The sequence below is a fragment of the Rutilus rutilus genome (assembly GCF_951802725.1).
Source record: "Rutilus rutilus genome assembly, chromosome: 8".
NCBI classification, from domain to species: Eukaryota; Metazoa; Chordata; class Actinopteri; order Cypriniformes; family Leuciscidae; genus Rutilus; species Rutilus rutilus.
Window position 1 is genome coordinate 24,281,074 of NC_140222.1, and position 23,170 is coordinate 24,304,243.

Consider the following 23,170-nt stretch of genomic DNA (forward strand, 5'->3'; position numbering starts at 1 on the left):
GGACTATGACTTGTCTTTGACATTAAAGTTAACAATCACTACACAAAAACAAAGCCAGAAAGGTTTGTTTGTAGCTTTAATGTTATTTATATGATACATGTTAAAATTGTTTGGGTTTTATGTATATATTCTGGGTTCAGTCCTTTTTGTTGGGTTGTTTTCACTATGCCGACTAGGTTTTGGGTCACTCACTGCCGAGTTAGCAGTTGGGTTACTTTCACTGATAGTAGTAATAGTGCACCCCCTCACAAACATATCCAGCTAATAGGTCACATAACCCACCACTGGACTGCCAAACCAAATAAAAGAGGCCTCCTGTCCTGAGACGGTCCCTATCAAATCTTTACAGAAAGAAAACTGAAGAAACACAAGAGAATGCACCCATATCAATATCACCAAGTGTAGTGTCATAATGAATGCCTTTAATCAGCTGCCACTGCCACACTTGCTGTGTGGGAATCTTTGTTGATTACACTGGGATTCATGCAGAGTTCAGCTCCAGCTCGCCCCAACACTCCTGCCTGGAGGACTCTAGTATGCCTTGATGACTCTAGTATGCCTTGATTCGCTGATTTAGCTGTGTTTAATAGGGGTTGGAGCTGAACTCTGCAGGACAGTGGCCCTCCAGGACCCACTTTAGACACCCCTGGCTTTTTAGACTTTTCATTTAATTATATATAATATTGGCAGCAATAACATTGCAAACCTTTGCATTCTACCTGTTAAGTTTGTCGTAATATTAAGTTGTATGAAGCGCTATAGAAATAAAGATGACTTGACCCCCCTCCTATGGGTCTAACCAACTTTCCAATAAAATCTACATAGGATTTATGGGGTAACTGTATTTTCCAGACTATCAGATACAGTATAATTTGTTTTGTGTAAATCAAGATTAACCATATCCATCTACTAAACCTTTTCATCAATTTCTCCAAAGTTGAATAAATTACCTCCTCAGTTGATCTGCTATGTTGCCTAATTAAGATTATTTAATATAAAGCACTGACGAGTAGCAGAGAAAATATACCAAATTGACTAGAAACTCAATATAAAATACAGATCTTTTTGTAACAGGAAGAATCCTTATTTTTGATTTGTTCAACTTTAAGTACTAAAATAAGAGGTTACTCTACAATAAAAAAAACAAAAACACAGTGCAAGTCTCATACCTCTAAACAACCTCAAAATGGGCACATTTGAGATGATTCCCTCAACGCGCGCCTTAATTAAAGTGTGGGTGTCTGCAGGCTGGAGTAATGGGTGTGGAGAAAGGTCTTTATGATTCGTCACTAAAGTAGCCTGTCAGGGTGTGGGGTAGGGTTAGGGCTTAGTTTCTGTTGTAGCAATTCACCTTTTGGCACGTCCATTACTCTGACCTTCACCTTAATTTAAAGAGGTTCATACCTGTGCATCAAGCAGGTACAGTTGAACTCTTATGTATGTTCACTGATCAATGTTTGTATGTGAATGAAAGCCTGAATTCAATCGGTTAAGTCATGATGTCTCGTCAGAAGACTGGATTAAACCACTCCATTCATATGGATTTGTTTTACCATTCTTTATAAATGTTTTGAAGCATCAGAGTTTTGGTTGAACAGACTTTTCAATGGAGGGACAGAAATCTCACAGATTTCATTAAAAAGAGCTTCATTTGTGTTCTGAAGATGAATGAAAGTCTTATGGGTTTGGAACAACATGAGGGAGAGTAAATGACAATTTACATTTTTGAACTATACCTGTAGTAGTGGTAAAGTATTAATTGGATTAGGGCTGGTGTCAGAAGCATGAAACTGCCTTCTGATCTTCTTTGCAGGTTTTCAACAACTTAGTTCTGTAAGATTTCAAGGAAACATCCTCGCTGGTAATAAAGAAACAATACCTCCCCTTCATCAAAGAGGCCTCTGAGGGGTGGCAACTAAGCAGTTGAGTAAAAACAAAACAACAAAAAAAACAAGTTTTAACCATGTTAATGTTTTGTATTTAATATTTGAATTCATTTGAAGTGCTTTAAAACAATGTGAACAGTAATACACTTATCTTGCCAACAATGCAGATACAACATTTAAAGGGATAGTTCACCCAAAAATGAAAATTCTGTCATAACTTACTCACTCTCAAGTTGTTCTAAACCTGTATGACTTTCTTTCTTCTGCTGAACACAAAAGAAGATTGAAGAGTGAAGAATGTTGGAAACTAGACAGTTGACGGTAGCCATTGACTTCCATAGTCAGAAAAAAATAATAATATGGAAGTCAATGGCTACTGTCGACTGTTTGACTACCAACATTCTTCACTCTTCAATCTTCTTTTGTGTTCAGCAGAAGAAAGAAACTCATACAGGTTTTTGGGTGAACTATCCCTTTGAAACTAATAATAATAATAATAATAATAATAATAATTTATTGTCAATGAGATTACAGCATCAACCGACAGTGCAATTTCATGGAGTGCAAGAGATCAACAATAGCATATTTTGTAAACAGGGCAAGCGACAAATAACAAACAAGAAAAAAAAAATTGTAAAAGGCAAAGAATCATTAGAAACCAGGAACAATTTGTATAATGGTGTGTGCTGCAGCGATGCAAAGTCCAGTTCACAGATATTGCATTGGTGGAAAATATGAATAATACACTAATTAAGTGAGATCAACAATAGCATACAGTATTTTGTAAACAGGGCACATGGACAAATAACAAACAAGAAAAAAAAATTTATATGAGGTGAAGAATCATTAGAAACCAGGAACAAATGTGTATAATGGTGTGTGCTGCAGCGATGCAAAGTCCAGTTCACAGTTATTGCATTGGTGGAAAACGACAACAAATAACAACAAATTGGAACATCTCATTGGAAACCAGTCACATCAACAAAGAAGTGAAGTGTAAATAATCCAGAACAAGAACAAGACAGCAAGGAGGCAACATTTGAAAATAATAAAATAAGCTAAACCAGTCTTACAAAATGTAAAAGCTTATGGCTGCATTTCATGAACAGCACTCATGCACTTTCATACTGACTTCTCCTTTTGGCTGTTATACCTCTGTTTCTCACAAAATCCCTAATGTTTTGTACTGACCGGTTTTGTAGCACATGTTTTTCAGCAGATTTGCATTGAAGACACTCAGATTTTGTGGTCAAATGGACTTTGGCTATGTGGATTTTAAAATGCCGTATCACAGCAGCAACTTCTGCTTTTGACCATATTCTTTTCTTCCCACGATGTTCAACACTTTCAGTCACTAAAAACAAGAAAGATAAAAACAAGAAAACATTGCAATGTGAAATGTTTTATATTAAAAAATCAGTTACAAGTTACAAACATTTACAATTTAGTTCACAAAATGTTACAAAATGCATGTAACTTTGATAATACATGCATTTCTGACATTTTATGAACAAAAATAGACTAGAATGTAAGGTTTGCTAAGTTGTAAATGGCTAAAATGGCTAAAAAAGGGCTGTAACGATTTGAAACCTCCCAGAGTTATCCTTCCTGTCCAGATCCAATGTTACCACATCTTTAACCCTCTGAGGTCGGCAAACGCGCCGGCGCGGTTTGCCGTATTTTCTTCACATTGTAGCACTATAAACTTACATTTCTCCGTCATTTATGGTCATACAGAAAAAAGAATTTTAAAAAGCAATTTTAACCAGAAAAATCTCAAATTTATTCCCAAAATCGTGCAGGCCTATAGTTTCTCTTGATATCAGTTTGTTCACTTTTTTTTTTTTTTTTTTTTTCAGGGCCCAGATGCCACTCCTGCTAACTTCAACATTCACATGAGTTTGTACATGAACATGGTAAAGTGAAAATCCAAAACCTTGGAAATGAAAGGTATGTACAATGTTTTTAGGAATGGCACAAAGGTCTCTGTCTTTGGAAAATTGTTTTCAATGAGTGCTTTTTTGTCATTTGTTTTGTATCTTTGGATTATGTTGTGTTGTAAATAAATCCAAAAAATCTAAAAGCCATTCTTTTTTAAATCTCCTCATTCTTTGTGCAAGGTTGCTCAGAATGATAGGGGCCTGATAGCTCCTAATAGGGCCGTTAGGGGAGGTTCTTTGTCTTTCTCAGGTGTCAAAAGCTTACATATTAATGAGCTCCCGCATAAAGCTTTTTCACACAAAACACGTCGTAACATTTTTAAATCAATATATTGTCTTATCTGAATGAGCAGTCAGGGTGATTTTCACATGGAGCAAATATTCTAGGCTACGTCATCCAATTTTCAAAAGTCTTGTGAAGAAATAATCAGTATGGGTTTCATGACCTTATTTCAGTGAGTGAAGAATGTTGGAAACTAGACAGTTGACGGTAGCCATTGACTTCCATAGTCAGAAAAAAATAATAATATGGAAGTCAATGGCTACTGTCGACTGTTTGACTACCAACATTCTTCACTCTTCAATCTTCTTTTGTGTTCAGCAGAAGAAAGAAACTCATACAGGTTTGGAACAACTTGAGAGTGAGTAAATTATGACAGAATTTTCATTTTTGGGTGAACTATCCCTTTGAAACTAATAATAATAATAATAATAATAATAATAATAATAATAATAATTTATTGTCAACGAGATTACAGCATCAACCAACTGTGCAATTTCATGGAGTGCAAGAGATCAACAATAGCATATTTTGTAAACAGGGCAAGCGACAAATAACAAACAAGAAAAAAAAAATGTACAAGGCAAAGAATCATTAGAAACCAGGAACAATTTGTATAATGGTGTGTGCTGCAGCGACGCAAAGTCCAGTTCACAGATATTGCATTGGTGGAAAATATGAATAATACACTAATTAAGTGAGATCAACAATAGCATACAGTATTTTGTAAACAGGGCACATGGACAAATAACAAACAAGAAAAAAAAATTTATATGAGGTGAAGAATCATTAGAAACCAGGAAAAATGTGTATAATGGTGTGTGCTGCAGCGATGCAAAGTCCAGTTCACCGTTATTGCATTGGTGGAAAACGACAACAAATAACAACAAATTGGAACATCTCATTGGAAACCAGTCACATCAACAAAGAAGTGAAGTGTAAATAATCCAGAACAAGAACAAGACAGCAAGGAGGCAACATTTGAAAATAATAAAATAAGCTAAACCAGTCTTACAAAATGTAAAAGCTTATGGCTGCATTTCATGAACAGCACTCATGCACTTTCATACTGACTTCTCCTTTTGGCTGTTATACCTCTGTTTCTCACAAAATCCCTAATGTTTTGTACTGACCGGTTTTGTAGCACATGTTTTTCAGCAGATTTGCATTGAAGACACTCAGATTTTGTGGTCAAATGGACTTTGGCTATGAGGATTTTAAAATGCCGTATCACAGCAGCAACTTCTGCTTTTGACCATATTCTTTTCTTCCCACGATGTTCAACACTTTCAGTCACTAAAAACAAGAAAGATAAAAACAAGAAAACATTGCAATGTGAAATGTTTTATATTAAAAAATCAGTTACAAGTTACAAACATTTACAATTTAGTTCACAAAATGTTACAAAATGCATGTAACTTTGATAATACATGCATTTCTGACATTTTATGAACAAAAATAGACTAGAATGTAAGGTTTGCTAAGTTGTAAATGGCTAAAATTAGGGCTGTAACGATTTGAAACCTCCCAGAGTTATCCTTCCTTTCCAGATCCAATGTTACCACATCTTTAACTATACTGTGCCCATTCAACCTGATCAGTTTATTTAGAACCATTCAATAGATAGAGTGATACAACAGGTTACATTAGTTTTAAGTTTTTGTCATTTACTCCTTTGTCGTGTGCTTTATTACAACCTTATGCTGAGTTCACACTGTACAATTTTTACTATCAAGTAGCATTCAGTTGCTGCTGTCTGCACACTGCTCAATAGATCAGTGGCAAGGGGTTTCACATTGCATGACTTTACAATTGGAAGAATCGCTAACAACTCTGTCTGGAAATAATTGTTAGTAAGCTCTAACTTTTTGGGGCAAAAAGATAAGCATTTAATTGTTTAAAACACACTTATCTTTGCAGGAAACACATTGTAATTTTAGTGTGATTTTTTTTTTTTTTTTTTTTAGTTAGATTTTGCAGTTCAGTTTCCTTTTGTCCTTTTAGAAGTTTTGGAAGTCACCATGAACCTACAACTGCATCATTATCAGCACATGCAAGAATGTAAGGAATCAAACTGCTTTATAAGGTGGCAACCTTCGTGACTTACTTTTAAAATGGTTTCACTTTATGAACACTTCTGTAATGTGTAAGTTCTGTTTTGTTCTTTTTTATTATCATGGAGTTTTGGTTCTGTTTTCCCTGTTCCCGTACTTGAGTTTCCCTTTCAAGGGAACTCGAGCTGCGTCGAGACGCGGTGGGAACGCCCTGCGTGATTGCGTCGTGAAGCACGTGTATAATCAGTCCAATGGAAAGACGAGAAGTCATAGGCGGGTGACGTCATCGACCAGGAAGCTATAAAGAACCCCTGAAAACAGACCGCGACAGCTTCTGTGCCTTCAGCAAGCGATCTGTGTATTCTGTCCTTGTCATATTTATTGTTGTCTGTCAAGTTGCAATATATATATATTATGGCAAAAGAGAGCAAGCAAGCATTGTGTTGTTCCCTGCCCGCGTTATATCACGGGTGGGGACACACACTCCAGAGTAAAAGCTTTGTGTTGCTTGTTTGGGAGTGGAGCATGCCAACAGTCAGTTCTCAAGGGGGCTGACTGTGAGCATTGCGAGAAGCTGTCCGTGAGGACGCTCCGCTCCCGCCGGCCGCTCTTCGAGGAGGACGGTTCGGTGCGCGCGCCCCGAGGCGCGGGTCCCGCTGCTGCCGAGGCACGGCGTCGACGCGCATCTTGGGGATCGCAAATGGTTCTTACAAACACCTGTTAGATCCAGTGTTTTATCTCGGGGAGAAGCACGCTCTGCGGTTTCTCCTCCCCGGGATGAGGCATTCATCCTGCGATTTCCAGTTCTGAGGAATTGGTATCGTTAGTGTGTTTTAAAAAAATAATAATAATAAGGCAAGGCAAGGCAAGGCAAGTTTATTTATATAGCACATTTCATACACAATGGCAATTCAAAGTGCTTTACATAGAAGAAATTAAAATAATAAAAAGAAATAAGAATAATTAAAACAGTTTAGAAGAATACAAAATAAAATACAGTACAAACAGTCGGACGAACATTGGCACAGTGCTCATTCAGTAAATGCATAGTTAAACAGATGTGTTTTAAGTCTGGATTTGAATGTGACTACAGTAGGAGCACATCTGATCTCCTCTGGAAGCTGGTTCCAGCTGCGGCTGGCATAATAGCTAAAAGCGGACTCGCCATGCTTAGAGTGAACCCTTGGTATTTCAAGCTGATATGATCCTAATGATCTGAGTGATCTGTTGGGTTTATATTCAGTGAGCATATCTGCAATGTATTGAGGTCCTAGGCCATTGAATGATTTATATACCAGTAATAATACTTTAAAATCAATCCTAAATTTAACTGGGAGCCAGTGTAAAGACCTGAGGACTGGTGTGATATGTTCATATTTTCTGGTTCTGCTCAGAATCCTGGCGGCAGCGTTCTGTATGAGCTGCAACTGTCTTATGGTCTTTTTGGGAAGGCCAGTGAGGAGTCCATTACAATAATCCACCCTGCTGGTGATGAAAGCATGAACAAGTTTCTCTAAGTCTTGTCTGGAAACAAAGCATCTTATTCTTGCTATATTTTTCAGATGATAGTATGCTGATTTAGTTATTGCTTTGACATGACTACTGAAACTAAGGTCTGACTCTAGTGTCACACCAAGATTCCTGACTTGATGTTTAGTTGTTTGACCCCTAGAGTGAAGGTATGCGTTCACCTTGAGAACTTCATCTTTGTTTCCAAACGCAATGACTTCAGTTTTGTCTTTGTTTAACTGAAGAAAGTTTTGACACATCCAACTGTTAACTTCATCAATGCATTGGCACAGGGAGTCAATGGGGCTGTAATCGTTAGGCGATAGGGCTAAGTAGATCTGTGTGTCGTCTGCATAGCTGTGGTAAGCAATTTGGTTCTTTCTCATTATTTGGCTCATTGGGAGCATATACAGGTTGAACAGGAGTGGTGCAAGAATTGAGCCTTGAGGGACTCCGCATGTCATGGATGTCCACTCAGACTTATGGTCTCCTATACTCACATAATAACCTCTCCCATCTAAGTATGACCTGAACCATTTTAGGACTATCCCAGAAAGCCCCACCCACATAAAAGAAAATAAGGCAGATGTTTTTGAGTTTTCATAATAAATAAATATATAAGTGAGCTCATAACTCTGTTGAATAAAGAGGAGCTTATAAAGGAGGTTTTATCCTGTGCTGTTGCTAAGTTAAATATTTCTGGCCAGCCAAACATATATGAGAGTGAAAATATAAGGAAAACTCTATATCTCAGCCTCCTCGTCGGGGAGTGCCGTTTTTTCCCTATCTCCACACTGAGGTGTCGAGATCGTGGAATAAACCGGTTTCTATTTGTGTTTATCCCTAAACTTCTACTATAGTAATGTTATGGGTATAAAGTATCATGGTATGACAGTGCCTCGGGTTAAAGAGACGCTTGCGAGCTATCTCTCTCCCGGGTCGTCATCATAAAACACTCATCATTACCCACCAGCCATCATAAATATTAGATAAATATTATTAGGTAGCACTGGTAGGTAAAGTATATAAGGACATGGATGAATGCGAGGATGTAACAGCACTGACGCTTTTCGAGAATTGCGTCGTGCAACAGATAAACTATACCGGGGAGGGACGGTTTCGAGAAATCGTTTCTTCTTGGCGTCCTCTGGGTGGCGACTCTCTGAGGAGGGTCGCAGCGCTGTCAGTTCGGATGTTTCCTGCTGGTGGCCACGGAGTGATATATATTTATATGTGTATATATATATATATATGTATAGTTTTTTCTGATGGAAAGAGAAATTAAAATATGTCTGTTCTTCTGGACGCTCCGCTTTCAAAAAAACGAAGAAATAACTCTTCAGCGGCGTTCCAGAGGTTTCTTCCTCACCGATCTAATGTTCCTGAGACTGCTGGGCGGGAGCAGTCTCAGCCTACTAAAGCTCCTCGCAGCATAGAGTGCGGCAAAACAGAGATTCGCCATTCGGGTTCATCCACAATCGAAGGTGACTTGGGTGGCGGTCGCAGTCTAGCCAGTTAGAGATATGCAAGATCTGAGGACTGTTTTATCTCTAAAATATCTTGGAAGAAGAAGCCCTGACGCCGAGGCTGCAGGCTTCTGAGGGTGGTCCCCTCCGGGGTAGGGACGGTTTTGAGAAATCGTTTCTTCTTGGCGCCCTCTGGGGTGCGACTCTCTGAGGAGGGTCGCAATGTTGCCAGTCCGGTTTTCCTGCCGGTTCGCCGTTTCAGGATACCGAGGTGTCAGCGTCCCCAAACGATCCTCCGAGGAGGGTCGTAGAGCAGTCATTTCGGTTTCCCTGTCGGTTTGCCGTTTCAGGGCACTGAGGTGCCTGCTTTTTCCAACGATCCTCCGAGGAGGGTCGTAGGAACAAAGCTAGTTAGAGGTAGGCAAGATCTGAGGACTGTCGTTATCTCTAACAAAACTTAGACTAGAAGTCGTGACGCTGAGGCTATCAGGCTTCTGAAGGTTCCTCCGGGGCAGGGACGGTTTTAAGAAATCGTTTCTCCTCGGCACCCTCTGGGGTGCGACTCTCTGAGGAGGGTCGCAGCGCTGCCAGTTCGGTTGTTCCCTGCCGGTTCTCCGTTCAGGGCACCGAGGTGTCAGCGTCCCCATACGATCCTCCGAGGAGGGGCGTAGAGCGGTCAGTTCGGTTGTTCCCTGCCGGTTCGCCGCTTCAGGGCACCAAAGTGACTGTTCAACCAAATCCAGAGGCCAGTCTCGAGAGACTGGTTCCCCTATTAGAATTTCTGGCAGCGTGGAAACTACTGCCACATATTCTCAGTGGGTCCTGCACACTATAGAAAAGGGCTTCAGAATTCAGTTTGGTTCTCGTCCGCCCAGATTTCTAGAGGTCCTCCCCACAGTGGTGGACCCCGAGCAGGCTCTGGTTATGGAGCAGGAAGTACTGACACTTCTGCAAAAGGAGCTATAGAAGGGGTTCCTCCTCCCATCAGACAGTCAGGGTTTTACAGCCATTACTTCATTGTTCCGAAAGAGGATGAGGGGTTGCGTCCTATTCTAGACCTGCATCAATTAAACAACAGGCTTCAGAATCTCAAGTTCAAAGTATGCTTACGCTATATATGATTGTGTCACAGTCTCAGTCCGAGGACTTGTTTGTCACAATAGACTTGAAGGACGTGTACTTCCATGTATCTATCCATCCTCATCACAGGAGGTTCCTGAGGTTTGCTTTCGGGGGCGAAGCATACCAGTATCAGGTTCTTCCCTTCGGCCTAGGTTTATCACCCCGCACCTTTACAAAATGCGTGGATGCAGCTCTGGCTCCTCTGAGACTCCAGGGCATTCACGTATTGAATTATCTCGACGATTGGTTGATTTTAGCTCAGTCCGAGCAGATGGCAGTTTGGCATTGAGATGTCGTTCTGTCTCACTTAAAGAGATTGGGGTTGTGGCTCAACGCCAAGAAGAGTGTGCTCCTCCTAGCTCAGAGGACCACTTTTCCGGGTGTTTTATCTCACAGCCATAAAGGGGGTAAAACTAGGCCAGTCACTCACTGTGAAACAGTTTCAGAGACTGTTGGGGCTCATGGCAGCTGCGTCCAACGTATCTCTTTTGGCCTTCTGTACATGAGACCTCTGCAGTGGTGGCTCAGGACCAAGGGGTTTTCTCCGAGGGGAAATCCGTTTCGCATGATCAAGGTCACGCGGCGATGCCTTCGTGCCTTGGTCATGTGGAAGAAACCTTGGTTCCTCGCCCAGGGCCCAGTGCTGGGGGCTTCTTATCGACGCGTATGCTTTCGACGGATGCTTCCCTCACGGGATGGGGGGCGGTCATGAGTGGCCGCTCGGCGAAAGGTCTTTGGGACCATCAACGTTCTTGGCACATAAATCGGCTAGAAATGATGGCAGTATTTCGAGCTCTCAAATACTTCCTGCCAGACCTGAGAGGTCACCATGTGCTTGTCCTTCTGGACAACGCACTGATGGTCTCGTATATCAGAGCAGATATCCTGTTGAGGCAGGGGCTGAGGCCCGGGGAATGGAGACTTCACCCCGAGGTGGTGGAGCTCCTTTGGGAGAACTTCGGTCAAGACTCAAGTCTACTTTTCGCATCGTTTTATACAACGCATTGCTCTATGTGGTTCTCCCTGACGCGTCCAGCTCTGCTTGAACTGGATGCAACGTATTAGGTGTGGTTGAGGCTTCACCTGTACGCATTTCCCGATATCTTTGCTCCCGGGAGTTACACTCATCTGGAGTTATGGATACTGTGGACTCGGTCTCTGAGGGGGCCCAGCTCATAGATTCAGGTCTCTCGACTGAGGTCGTGGAGACCATACTCCAGTCTAGAGCTCCCTCCACGAGAAGACTGAATATGCATTGAAATGGAAACTGTTCTCTGCCTGGTGCGGAGAACGCCTTCTGAATCTTGCTATCTGCCCTATGGTACAGTACTTGATTTCTGCAATGAATGTTTCTTTGCTGGGTTATCTCTGAGGAGAGATCCTTATTTCATCTTCTCCGTGGTACATGAGGCTGAGGCCTGCACGTACTTGGATTTGCACCTGGTATGGTGGTAGTCTTTCCTCACCCCTTGCCGGGTTGTATTCCTAGGTCCCTATTAAATTTGTGGGTCTTTTGTGCTGCAGGCCTTCTGTCCTCCACCTTAATACCCCAGATCAGGAAAAACTTAATCTGTTATGCCCTGTCCGGGCTTTGGATGCTTATGTCCACAGAGCTCCCTGTGGCGTATATATAAGAGCAATTATTTGTCTACTTCGGGTTACCTAAGTTGGGTTGCCCTGCATCTAAACAGATAATGAGCAAGTGAGTAGTTGAGGCTATCTCACTTGCTTATGAAGCGGCCAGACAGCCTTCACCATTGGCTGTCCCGGCCCCTTCTACCAGGAGTATGGCGGCCTCTAAGGCTTTATTATCAGGAGTTTCACTCTATGACATCTGTAATGCGGCAGGCTGGTCCTCACCGCATACATTTGTTAGATTTATAACTTGGACCTAGGCTCCACTCCAGGGTCTAGGGTGCTTGTTTCCTAGTGTGCGCATGGTCTTCATACAGAACAGGCATTTGTCATATGGCGTCGTGGGTATAGGGTTCCCACCGCGTCTCGACGCAGCTCGAGTTCCCTTGAAAGGGAACGTCTCAGGTTACGTATGTAACCCTGATTCCCTGAGAGGGAACAAGATGCTGCGTCGCCTTGCCATACTCCTTGCATGCCTGTGATCAACTTGCTTCGGCTTTTCAGAAGCTGTCGCGGTCTGTTTTCAGGGGTGCTTTATAGCTTCCTGGTCGATGACGTCACCCGCCTATGACGTCTCGTCTTTCCATTGGACTGATTATACACGTGCTTCACGACGCAATCACGCAGGGCGTTCCCACCGCGTCTCGACGCAGCGTCTCGTTCCCTCTCAGGGAACCAGGGTTACATACGTAACCTGAGACGTTTCCTCTGTTCTCTGTTCCCTTTGCTTTTTTAGTTTCCATGGCTCTAAATTAGTCAACAGTGGTTTCTGTTCCTGTTAATTGTCTGTGTTTGAACCTGTGAGTATTTCTGAGTTGGATTTAAGATTAGTTTTAGGTTTTTGTCATTTACTCCTTTGTCATGTGCTTTATTACAACCTTATGCTGAGTTCACACGGTACAATTTTCACTATTGGGTGCTGTCTGCACACTGCACAATGGATCAGTGGCAAGGGGTTTCACATTGCATGACTTTACAATAGGAAGAATCATCAACAACTCTGTCTGGTCCTCAAACTACATTTCACAACCAAACACACGTGAGAAGTGATGACGAAATAACTCAAAATGCGCCGTGCGTGAAACCGAAATTGTTATTAAAAATGATAGCCGCAAGAAGCTTGCTCACTGAAAATGAGAAAAAAATATATATAATATGGAGGAGGAAATGATTGGGGAGACGCGGGGAGCAAGGATTGTGTGTTCTGCAAAGAAAGTTGGAGGTATAATTTTGTAATGTGCTGCTGTTTCGGCTGGTTAAGCAAATGTTTGTGCTTTGTTTCTGTTTGATATAATTGTAAATATATCCATTAAAATACTGATATTCTGGTCTATAACTCCTCCCCGAACATCCCGCTGCCATGTATCTTGTTCTCTCATTGGCTGCAAGTCATCACCGATGTAGTTTTCAGTCAGAACACATTTCACACAGCAGGATTTTCACCTCCATCTCTGGGTGGCCCGGGAGATAGGGGAGTTTAGGAATAGATTTTTGCCAGGTTCAGCCAGAGATGGTATTCCTGGACTACCAGAGTAGAAATTGTCTGACCCAGGGACTGCGCAGTGACTTTCGTTCCCCTTAGAGCGAGGTCCGTCGCTGTGCGCAGTTCCTGCGTAACCCCTGGGTTGAAACTGCCCTTGTGCAATTCCATGAGCGCTTTGGCCTGGTACACCTGCAGGAGCGCCATGTATGCTCTCGCATGCAAGGCTTACAGAGCCTGTAGAGAGGCTGCTTCCGCTCTGCATGCCTCTCCACAGGCTCTGTAAGCCTTGCCTGTGAAAGCATACGCAGCTAGCATAGCTGCATAGCAGCTAGCTCTGAGTCTGACTCTGACAATGCTATGGTCCCCGAAAGGGGTAACACAGCCAAATCTTCATCCCCAGAGGAGTCCAGCTCACCCTCTGATGCAGCGATCGACATACTGTCATCCAGTGGAGCCCCAAAGGTAACGACTTGTAACCCCTGGGAGGGGCCAGCGCACTCCCTTGGAATCTCCAATGGCTGCGGTGCACAAGAGGAGTGAGGGGCCCGAGAAGGTGGTCTTATCGGGGAAGCCATCACTGTTAATCAGATCACCAGTGCAATTAGCCGAAATAGACCGGATCTGGTGGCCACCAGATCCAGAATTAGATCGGGGAAAAGGCAAAGGGACTCCGCTTAGAGAGACATATTTGAGTCTCGATCTCAACACCGCAATGACGCAATGAGAACATGATGCATCTACGAATGTTGCCTCACTGTGTTTAAATCCCAGACACGAGAGACCGTGATCATGACCATCAGCTGGAGCCAGATGACTACCACATCCAGAAACACACGGGCGGAATGACATCTTTAAAAAGACGCAAAATCACACCCGTGTTTGCTCTTTCAGGAATTTGCTCTCTTTGGTGCTGAAGCTACCAAACAGGTTAATAAGTAGCATTTATTATTATTATTATTATTATTATGCAAAATGGTATCTAATCATTGCTTATGATAGATAAACAAATTAAATTTTGTTTGTAAATATTACAAGGGACTACAGATGAAAATTAGCTCTCTAGCTAACTCTGGCGCATTTACATTTTGAGTGTAAACAAAATGTGCATTGTCCCTTTTAAATAAACAAAAAAAAAAAAATTGAAAACTTCGTTTTAAAAAATAAAACTGTATACGTAAAGATGCATCACTTTGATAATCAAGACTAGTTAAAAAATATTAGCCAGTTAAAATCAACAAAAACAATCAATGACTTAAAACATATAGCGGAAGAGAAATTTTATGGAACCATAAACCTGAAATTATAATTTTTTTCATTTTATACATTTTGCAATCTCTCTCTCAGTTTCAGATTTCGGATTTTCGAAGTTCTCTCAACTATCTTTATGATTGGCTTAAGTAATACTGTTTTGACAGTTTGAATGGTTTAATCACACACTTTGATCAATAATTCAGCAAATAAATTTGTCACGGCAACAACAAATTTCTTGGTCTGCAAATTTTTCATTAATCAATTGATCTATCATTTTGGTAGCCATACGTATAGTTTTATAGGACAGTTAAAATGTGAAATGAACTGATTCTGAAGGAGCAATAATCCTACAAAACAAAGACTCTTAACATCACAACACAGCAAGTAACTAACAGAAATAGCAAAGCAACAATAAATGTTTAACTAAAATGAGCAAAAAAACAAAACAAACCTGTAATCATGTTAATTATCAATCAATCATAGTCTGGTGCATGATAGTAACTCATCAGTTCTTAATATTTCAGCACTATTGTTCAATATGAATTTTTTTGTTTTGACAACTGTGTTTGATAGTTGGGAGAGGGACAACTAGTAATTCAACATATAATCAACAATAATTTACATTTCTAATATCTGTCACTAAAAATAAACTGGAAATAAACTGAAAATATAGTTGTTGTTTTGTTTTTTTAAAGTCATGTCTCTTTACAACTCTAATGGCAGAAGACAAAAACGTACTCGGTTACTAACGTAACCTCGGTTCTCTCTAGAAGAGGGAACGAGTACTGCGTTTTTGTAAAAACGCTACGGGAAAAGTCTCTTTTCACGAAATACTGAAGCAAAAAATTATCCTTAATTTTCATACATGTAAAGCGCGTTGCGGCAGTGCTTAGCTATGGCGAGACGGCTTGCTCGCTCATTGGCTGCTCTGCAGCAACTGCATAAGCCTATCGAGCGAGGCCTGAGGTGACGTCAGGCCAATGAGGACGCTTCGCGCCCTCCTAGCCATTTCCCGCCGAGACGGGTGTGGCTAACCTCTATATAAGGAGCTCGAGAAGGCTGATTCACTTGATTTTCATCGCCGAAGCGAACCAGAGTGAACCGTACGCACGGCAGAGAACGCAGTACTCGTTCCCTCTTCTAGAGAGAACCGAGGTTACGTTAGTAACCGAGTACGTTCTCTTACGAGAGTCCTCTCGTACTGCGTTTTTGTAAAAACGCTACGGGAACCCCTTGTAAAACGCCGTGCGTGCTGGGATAAAGACACCGATCACTGGAAGCTAACCAGGTGTACAGTGCATAATCACCAGATAGACTCACAAAGAGCCTGGGATTAAGGGAGGGGAACCTTAATTCCCTATATTGTAACGTCCGCAGACGTAAAACATGACCTCACAGAGAGAGTCTAGAGACAAGAGGGGATTCCTCTGTCCTTATATGGTTGCGTCAGCAGACGCGAATATGACATCACATAGACAGGGTGGGGGAACCTGAACTAAATGTGGGAAATGTGGGTCTTACACAGTTCTGCCCATAAGACAGTCGGCAGCGCGTTGCGCATGCGATTTCAGTGTTCTAGTTAGACAGCTGAATCGGCTATACCGATAGTAGCTTAGCCTGCAAGGCGGGAACCTCTAGGTTGTAAAACCTGATAAATGTAGACGGCGAGGCCCAGCCCGCCGCCGTACATATATCCTGTAAGGAAATCCCGCTGGACCAAGCCCACGAGGAGGCAACGCCCCTCGTGGAGTGCGCTCTAACTCCCAATGGGCACTGGAGGCCCTTGGCAGTATAAGCCAGCGCTATGGCGTCAACTATCCATCTGGATAAGCTCTGTTTCGACACAGCCATTCCCTTGGAACGTCCACTGAACGAGACAAAGAGCTGCTCAGTCTGTCTGAAGACAGCAGAGCGGGACACGTAAGCTCTTAAAGCCCTAATGGGGCAAAGAAAACTTGAGTCCCCTTCCTCACTTGATCCCGGCAGGGCAGACAGGGAGATAACCTGAGCCCGAAATGGTGTGTTGAGGGACTTTGGCACATAGCCATGCTTAGGTTTGAGTATGACCTTAGAGTCGTTGGGTCCAAACTCTAAGCACGCTGGGCTCACAGAGAGCGCGTGCAGGTCGCCTATGCGCTTCACCGAAGCGAGAGCCATCAAGAACACTGTTTTGAAAGACAAATGTTTGAGGCTAATAGATTGGATAGGCTCGAAAGGGGCACCTTTCATGGCCGCCAAAACCGTAGAAAGGTCCCACATAGGGACTGAAGGAGGTCTGGGAGGATTTAGCCTCCTAGCTCCCCTGAGGAAGCGGATGACTAAATCGTTCCTTCCTAGAGACTGCCCCAGCGTTGTTCCAGAAAACGCTGTAATAGCCGCCACATAAACTTTGAGCGTGGAAGGGGATCTGCCCTTATCCAACAGCTCCTGTAGGAAGGAGAGAACCTCCGTCACCTCACAATCGAGAGGTGATAGGCTCCGAGCTGTACACCAGCCAGAGAAAACCGACCACTTCGAGGCATAAAGCCGCCGAGTTGACGGCGCCCTGGCCTGAGTGATGGTATTTATCACTCCCTCTGCGAGGTCAACGGATAACCGTTGAGCGCCCACACGTGAAGGGACCACAGCTCCGGGTGTGGGTGCCAAATCAAGCCCCTGGCCTGCGAGAGGAGATCTCTCCTTTAATGGCACTGGCCATGGAGCGATGTCTGCTAGCTGCATCAGGACTGGGAACCATGCTTGGTTCTTCCAGAACGGTGCTACAAGCAGCACTGAGCATTTCGTTTCCTTGACCCGCTCTAACACCTGTGGCAGGAGGGAGACGGGGGGAAAGGCATAAAGCGGGCAGCGCGGCCACATGTGGGACAGCGCGCTGTCGTTCTTGGAAAAGAACACGGGGCAATGAGCGTTTTCGCGGGACGCGAATAGGTCCACCTCCGCTCTGCCGAATCTTTCCCACAACAGCCGGACTGTTTGCGGGTGTAGAGACCATTCGCCCAGGGGAATGTTGTTCCTGGACAGCCTGTCTGGGCCCACATTCTGGAGCCCAGGCACATGCACTGCTCTCAGCGAGCGCAAATTGTGCTGAGCCCATATTAGGAGGCGTTGCGCCAGCCTGTACAGGGATGTGGATCTCAGACCGCCCTGGCGATTTATATAGGACACCACGGCCGTGTTGTCCGAACGGACTACGACGTGTTGGTCCTTGATTCGGGGACAAAAACGTGTCAGCGCATTGTGCACTGCCAGCATCTCCAGGCAGTTGATGTGTTGGAGCTTTTCTCGTTTCGACCACAGGCCGAAGAACGGTCTGCCCTCGAGCAGCGCTCCCCATCCCGAGGTGGATGCGTCTGTCGACACCATCCTCACTCCCGAGGAAGTCCCCAGGCTTACACCTGATCGGTACCAGTCGCCCGCCAACCAAGGTATTAGGGCTGTCACACAGCTCTGATTGACCTTGAGACGTAACCGGCCGGACACCCACGCTCCGCGCGGTACTCGCGCTTTCAACCAGAACTGCAGAGGGCGCATGCGGAGCAAGCCCAGCTGAAGAACCGGTGATGCTGAGGCCATGAGACCTAGCATCCTTTGAAACGTCCTGAGCGGGGTAGTCGCGCTGCAGCGGAAAGATCTCGCTGCGCGCTGAATGTGCAGCACGCGCTGTGGCGACAGCCGCGCTGTCATAGACTGTGAGTCCAGAATGGTACCCAGAAACGAAATCGTTTGACTGGGGTTCAGTGAACTCTACGTCCAATTGACTGTGATACCAAGATTCTCGAGGTGATCGAGTAAAATGGTTCTGTGCTCCACGAGCTGTGATCGTGATTGAGCTAGGATCAGCCAGTCGTCCAAATAGTTCAGCACTCGCATGCCTCTGAGTCTGAGAGGAGCGAGCGCTGCGTCCATGCATTTCGTAAATGTACGAGGTGCCAGGGACAAGCCGAACGGCAGGACTGTATACTGGTATGTCTGACCCTCGAAGGCGAATATCAAGTATCGCCTGTGATGTGACGCTATTTGTATTTGAAAATACGCGTCCTTCAGATCTATCGACATGAACCAGTCTCCTCGGTGAACATGCGCAAGGATTTTCCTGGTCGTGAGCATTTTGAAACTGCGTTTCACTAATGCTTTGTTCAGCCGTCTTAGATCCAGTATGGGTCTGATACCACCGTCCTTTTTGGGAACTAGAAAGTATCTGCTGTATAGCCCCCCTTCGCTTTGAGCTAGGGGTACATGCTCTATCGCCCCTTTGCTTATCAGTTTTGATATTTCGGCGCGAAGTAGGTGTGCTACTTCTAAATTCACCGAAGTTTCGACGCGCGCTGTGAAGCGGGGAGGGCGTCGACAAAACTGTAGCGAGAAGCCTCTCTTTATAATGCCTAGCACCCAGTCCGAAACCCCTGGAAGCGCTGCCCATGCTTCTGCATGGCTGGCTAAGGGCTGGATGCGAAGCGCGCTCTGTTCGTCGTGTGACAGAGGTGCTTCGGGGTGCGATAACATAGGCGTTATGCCTGTGGCATTCGAGGCGGGGGGCGCGCTTATTACAGCGGGCAGAACGCTCATCCTCGACCTTACTACAGTGCTTAACTGAGTGAGGGAGGGCTGAGCGAGTCTCGCGGGACTCATGTCTGCGAGTAAATGTGGGCGGGAAGCGGGCACATTCACTGCTTTGGACGCGCTGTCTGCCTGAGCAGAGCGAGCGCGCACAGGTCTCGTTTTTACAGAGAGCCTGTGGTCTGTGAGACATAGTGTATGTGGGCACTGGGAAGTGGGCACTTTCACTATATTTGAAGCGCAATCGATCTGAGTCGATTTTATGTGCGCGAGCCCTAAGTGTAGGGCTGTGCTTATGTGTAGGGATGGGCACTGAGGAGTGGGCATCGACACTACATTTATAGCACCATCGGCCGTGGCCGGGACACCAGAAAATACACTCTTTTCGGGATATATCTGGGTAGCCGTGAAAACGGCTTTTGTGTGCAGGCAAGCGGGCAACTGTGCGGGCTTGCGTCTTGCAGAAAACGCTGGAACAGTCGCAAGTCTTGGGACTGAAACAGCGGCGCGCTTGGGTGAGAGACCGGCCGCAACGGGACTCACACACCTGCGCTTTCCTAGGAGTGCTAGGACTTCTTCGGGGCTTCCGGCTTTACCACAATCCTCGGCCGCGGCCCGCGCTGAGCGGGGTGTCGGCTGGTAGAGCGAGAGCGGGACCTAGAGCTGTGCTGCTGTCGCTGCTGTCGCTTCTGTCGCTGCTGTGAAGATGTGGCAGAAGGCGGGGGCTGAGGCTGAGAACTCCGCGGAGTCTGTTTTTCACGACTCGCTGCAGAACCGGAGCGCTTCGGGAGGAAGTGCTTGAAGGCTTGAGACGCTTTCTGGGCTTCGGTAAATCTCTCCACGAACTCGGAGAGAGAAGAACCGAAAAGGCCAGCGGAAGACAGCGGGGCGTCGAGAAACGCGTTGCGCTCGGAATCAGCCATCTCCGTGAGCGTAAGCCATAGGTGTCTCTCAGCAACAGTGGCGGAAGCCATACATCTTCCCATGGCTTGTGCAGCAGACTTGGTAGCGCGGAGTGTTAGATCCGAAGCGCTCCTCAAATCCGCGATGCAGATAGCTTCAGGTCCCATCTCATCCAACTTACGGAGGAGATCACCCTGGAATATCTGCAGCGTAGCCATGGTGTGTAGCGCTGACGCAGCCTGCCCAGCGGCGGAGAAAATTCGCGCGAGCAGCGTCGACGTCATGCGGCAGGCTTTAGAAGGCAACACCGGTTTAGTCCGCCGTCCAGCAGAGGGCGGGCAAAGGTGGGTCGCTATCGCCTGTTCCACCGGCGGAAGTGAAAGGTAGCCTCGGTCTTTTGCATTATCCAAGGAGGAAAATGCTGGCGACACAGACGAGCGCGTTCGCGCAGAGTAGGGCGCATTCCAAGCCTTCGCCACTTCTTCATGAAGCTCAGGAAGAAAGGGGGCGGGCTTAGATTCCGGAGAAGTGCGCTCACCAGGGAGGAAGCTACCATCCAGCCGGGTACGAGAGGGGAGTTCCGGTGCAGACCACTCGAGGCCGAGGCTCGCCGCGGCCAGCGCGAGTACTCGCATGAGCTCCTTCTCGATGTTGGCTCTCGTAGTGGGCTTGCGGGCAGGAGGCGCGAGGTCCTCAGAGCTCGCCCAGTCCTCGCTGCCTGAAACTAGCAGAGAGCAGGAATCCTTCTCCCCCGACGCGGCCTCGGAAACGACTTCCTCTGATGAAGCGGCGGCAGACTGCGGGCGTTGAGCATCAGGAAGTGAAACAGGAGGAGCCGGTGAAGCAGGCGGGCGAACCGGCGAGCTTGGTCGGGCTGGAGCGGGTTCCGGGACCCGCTGCGAGCGGCGCTTCTTGCGGCGCGGCAGCGCGGCGGGGAATGCAGACTCTGAGAAGGATGCCAGGCGAGTCCGCAGAGTCACCATCGGCAAAAGCTCGCAGTGAGGGCAGCCGCCGTCAGCGAGCGCGAGCGCTGCATGGTCCTCTCCCAAACAGGAAACACAGATGACGTGGCGGTCTCCCTGGGAGAGTGGGGCTCGGCACGAGCCACACGAAGGCATCTTTAAAAAGACGCAGCTCTTTTAGGGGGTGAGTGTCGCGGGGCGAACACACACACACACACACAAGAACAGAGTAATGAAAGGATATAGCGTCGGAAAGCGCAGCAGGTACGGCTGTAGAAGGCGGCGTTGCCAGCAGCTTCGAGTGGCTCGTCCCGCTGAAGTGCTTGCCTCAAACGACGCTTGCTTCCTCGTGATCCAGCGATGTGAGAGCTTCGCTGAAGAGATGAAAAATCAAGTGAATCAGCCTTCTCGAGCTCCTTATATAGAGGTTAGCCACACCCGTCTCGGCGGGAAATGGCTAGGAGGGCGCTAAGCGTCCTCATTGGCCTGACGTCACCTCAGGTCTCGCTCGATAGGCTTATGCAGTTGCTGCAGAGCAGCCAATGAGCGAGCAAGCCGTCTCGCCATAGCTAAGCACTGCCGCAACGCGCTTTACATGTATGAAAATTAAGGATAATTTTTTGCTTCAGTATTTCGTGAAAAGAGACTTTTCCCGTAGCGTTTTTACAAAAACGCAGTACGAGAGGACTCTCGTAAGAGAACCAGGCCATTACCAACCACCTTAAAATTTAAATAAATAAGTATATTAGGACCCTAATTAAACATCTATTTGTTGTAAATTGTGTGTATGTTAATTTGATTTAATGCAAATAGTTCATGAGTACAGGAGAAAGGCATTATTTTTTTGTTAAAAATAGTGACATTTAACTGTTTAATTTTTTTTTGGCAAATGTCCCGCAGTAGTTGAACTCCCTAAATCTTGCTGTCCTGCACCCATTGTGGCAGAATTCTCTGATCATTGCTGATCCTGGTCCGCTGTAGAAGAACTCTCCGACCCTTGCTTTTCCTGTCTGGTCGTAGAAGAACTCTCCGACTCTTGCTTTTCCTGTCCGGTCGTAGAAGAACTCTCCGACCCTTGCTTTTCCTGTCCCACTGTAGAAGAACTCTCCGACCCTTGCTTTTCCTGTCCGGTTGTAGACGATCTCCCTGAACCTTGCTTTTCCTGTCCCGCTGTAGAAGAACTCTCCGACCCTTGCTTTTCCTGTCCGGTCGTAGAAGAACTCTCCGACCCTTGCTTTTCCTGTCCCACTGTAGAAGAACTCTCCGACCCTTGCTTTTCCTGTCCGGTTGTAGACGATCTCCCTGAACCTTGCTTTTCCTGTCCCGCTGTAGAAGAACTCTCCGACTCTTGCTTTTCCTGTCCGGTCGTAGAAGAACTCTCCGACCCTTGCTTTTCCTGTCCCACTGTAGATGAACTCTCCGACCCTTGCTTTTCCTGTCCCACTGTAGAAGAACTCTCCGACCCTTGCTTTTCCTGTCCGGTTGTAGACGATCTCCCTGAACCTTGCTTTTCCTGTCCCACTGTAGAAGAACTCTCCGATCCTTGCTTTTCCTGTCCGGTCGTAGAAGAACTCTCCGACCCTTGCTTTTCCTGTCCGGTTGTAGAATAAATTGTTACTCTTCTCATCTTGAATCCACTGGACATACGTATGCAGGAAATTCATAAAACTAGGCAAAAAAAATAAGCAGTACAGAATTTGATGCCTCACTCTGTTCTTGAGCTGGTTTCTTATCTCATTCTGTGTCTTTGGTGTTCGTCCAGAGCCGGATAACATTTTATTTGGGCAGTGGTCACATTTATCATTTTTGCAGCAGTCACAAGTAATTAAAAGAGTGAACAAAATGACACTGCCGAAAAAGATCAGGCTATAACCTCCTGTCTGGAAAAACACCCAACACATTAAGTACAACTTTTCATATGTATTCAAATACTTTTAAATAAGTTTTTTTTTTTTTGTGTGTGTGTGGTTGTGCAAATACTGTATTAAATACATTTGCTCACCTTCATGTCATTCTTAAACTGTATGACTTACTTTTTTTCTGTGAAACATAGAATAAGATAATTGGAGAAAATCTAATTGTGTTTAATTTTTTTTTTGTCCATACAATGGAAGTCAGTGGA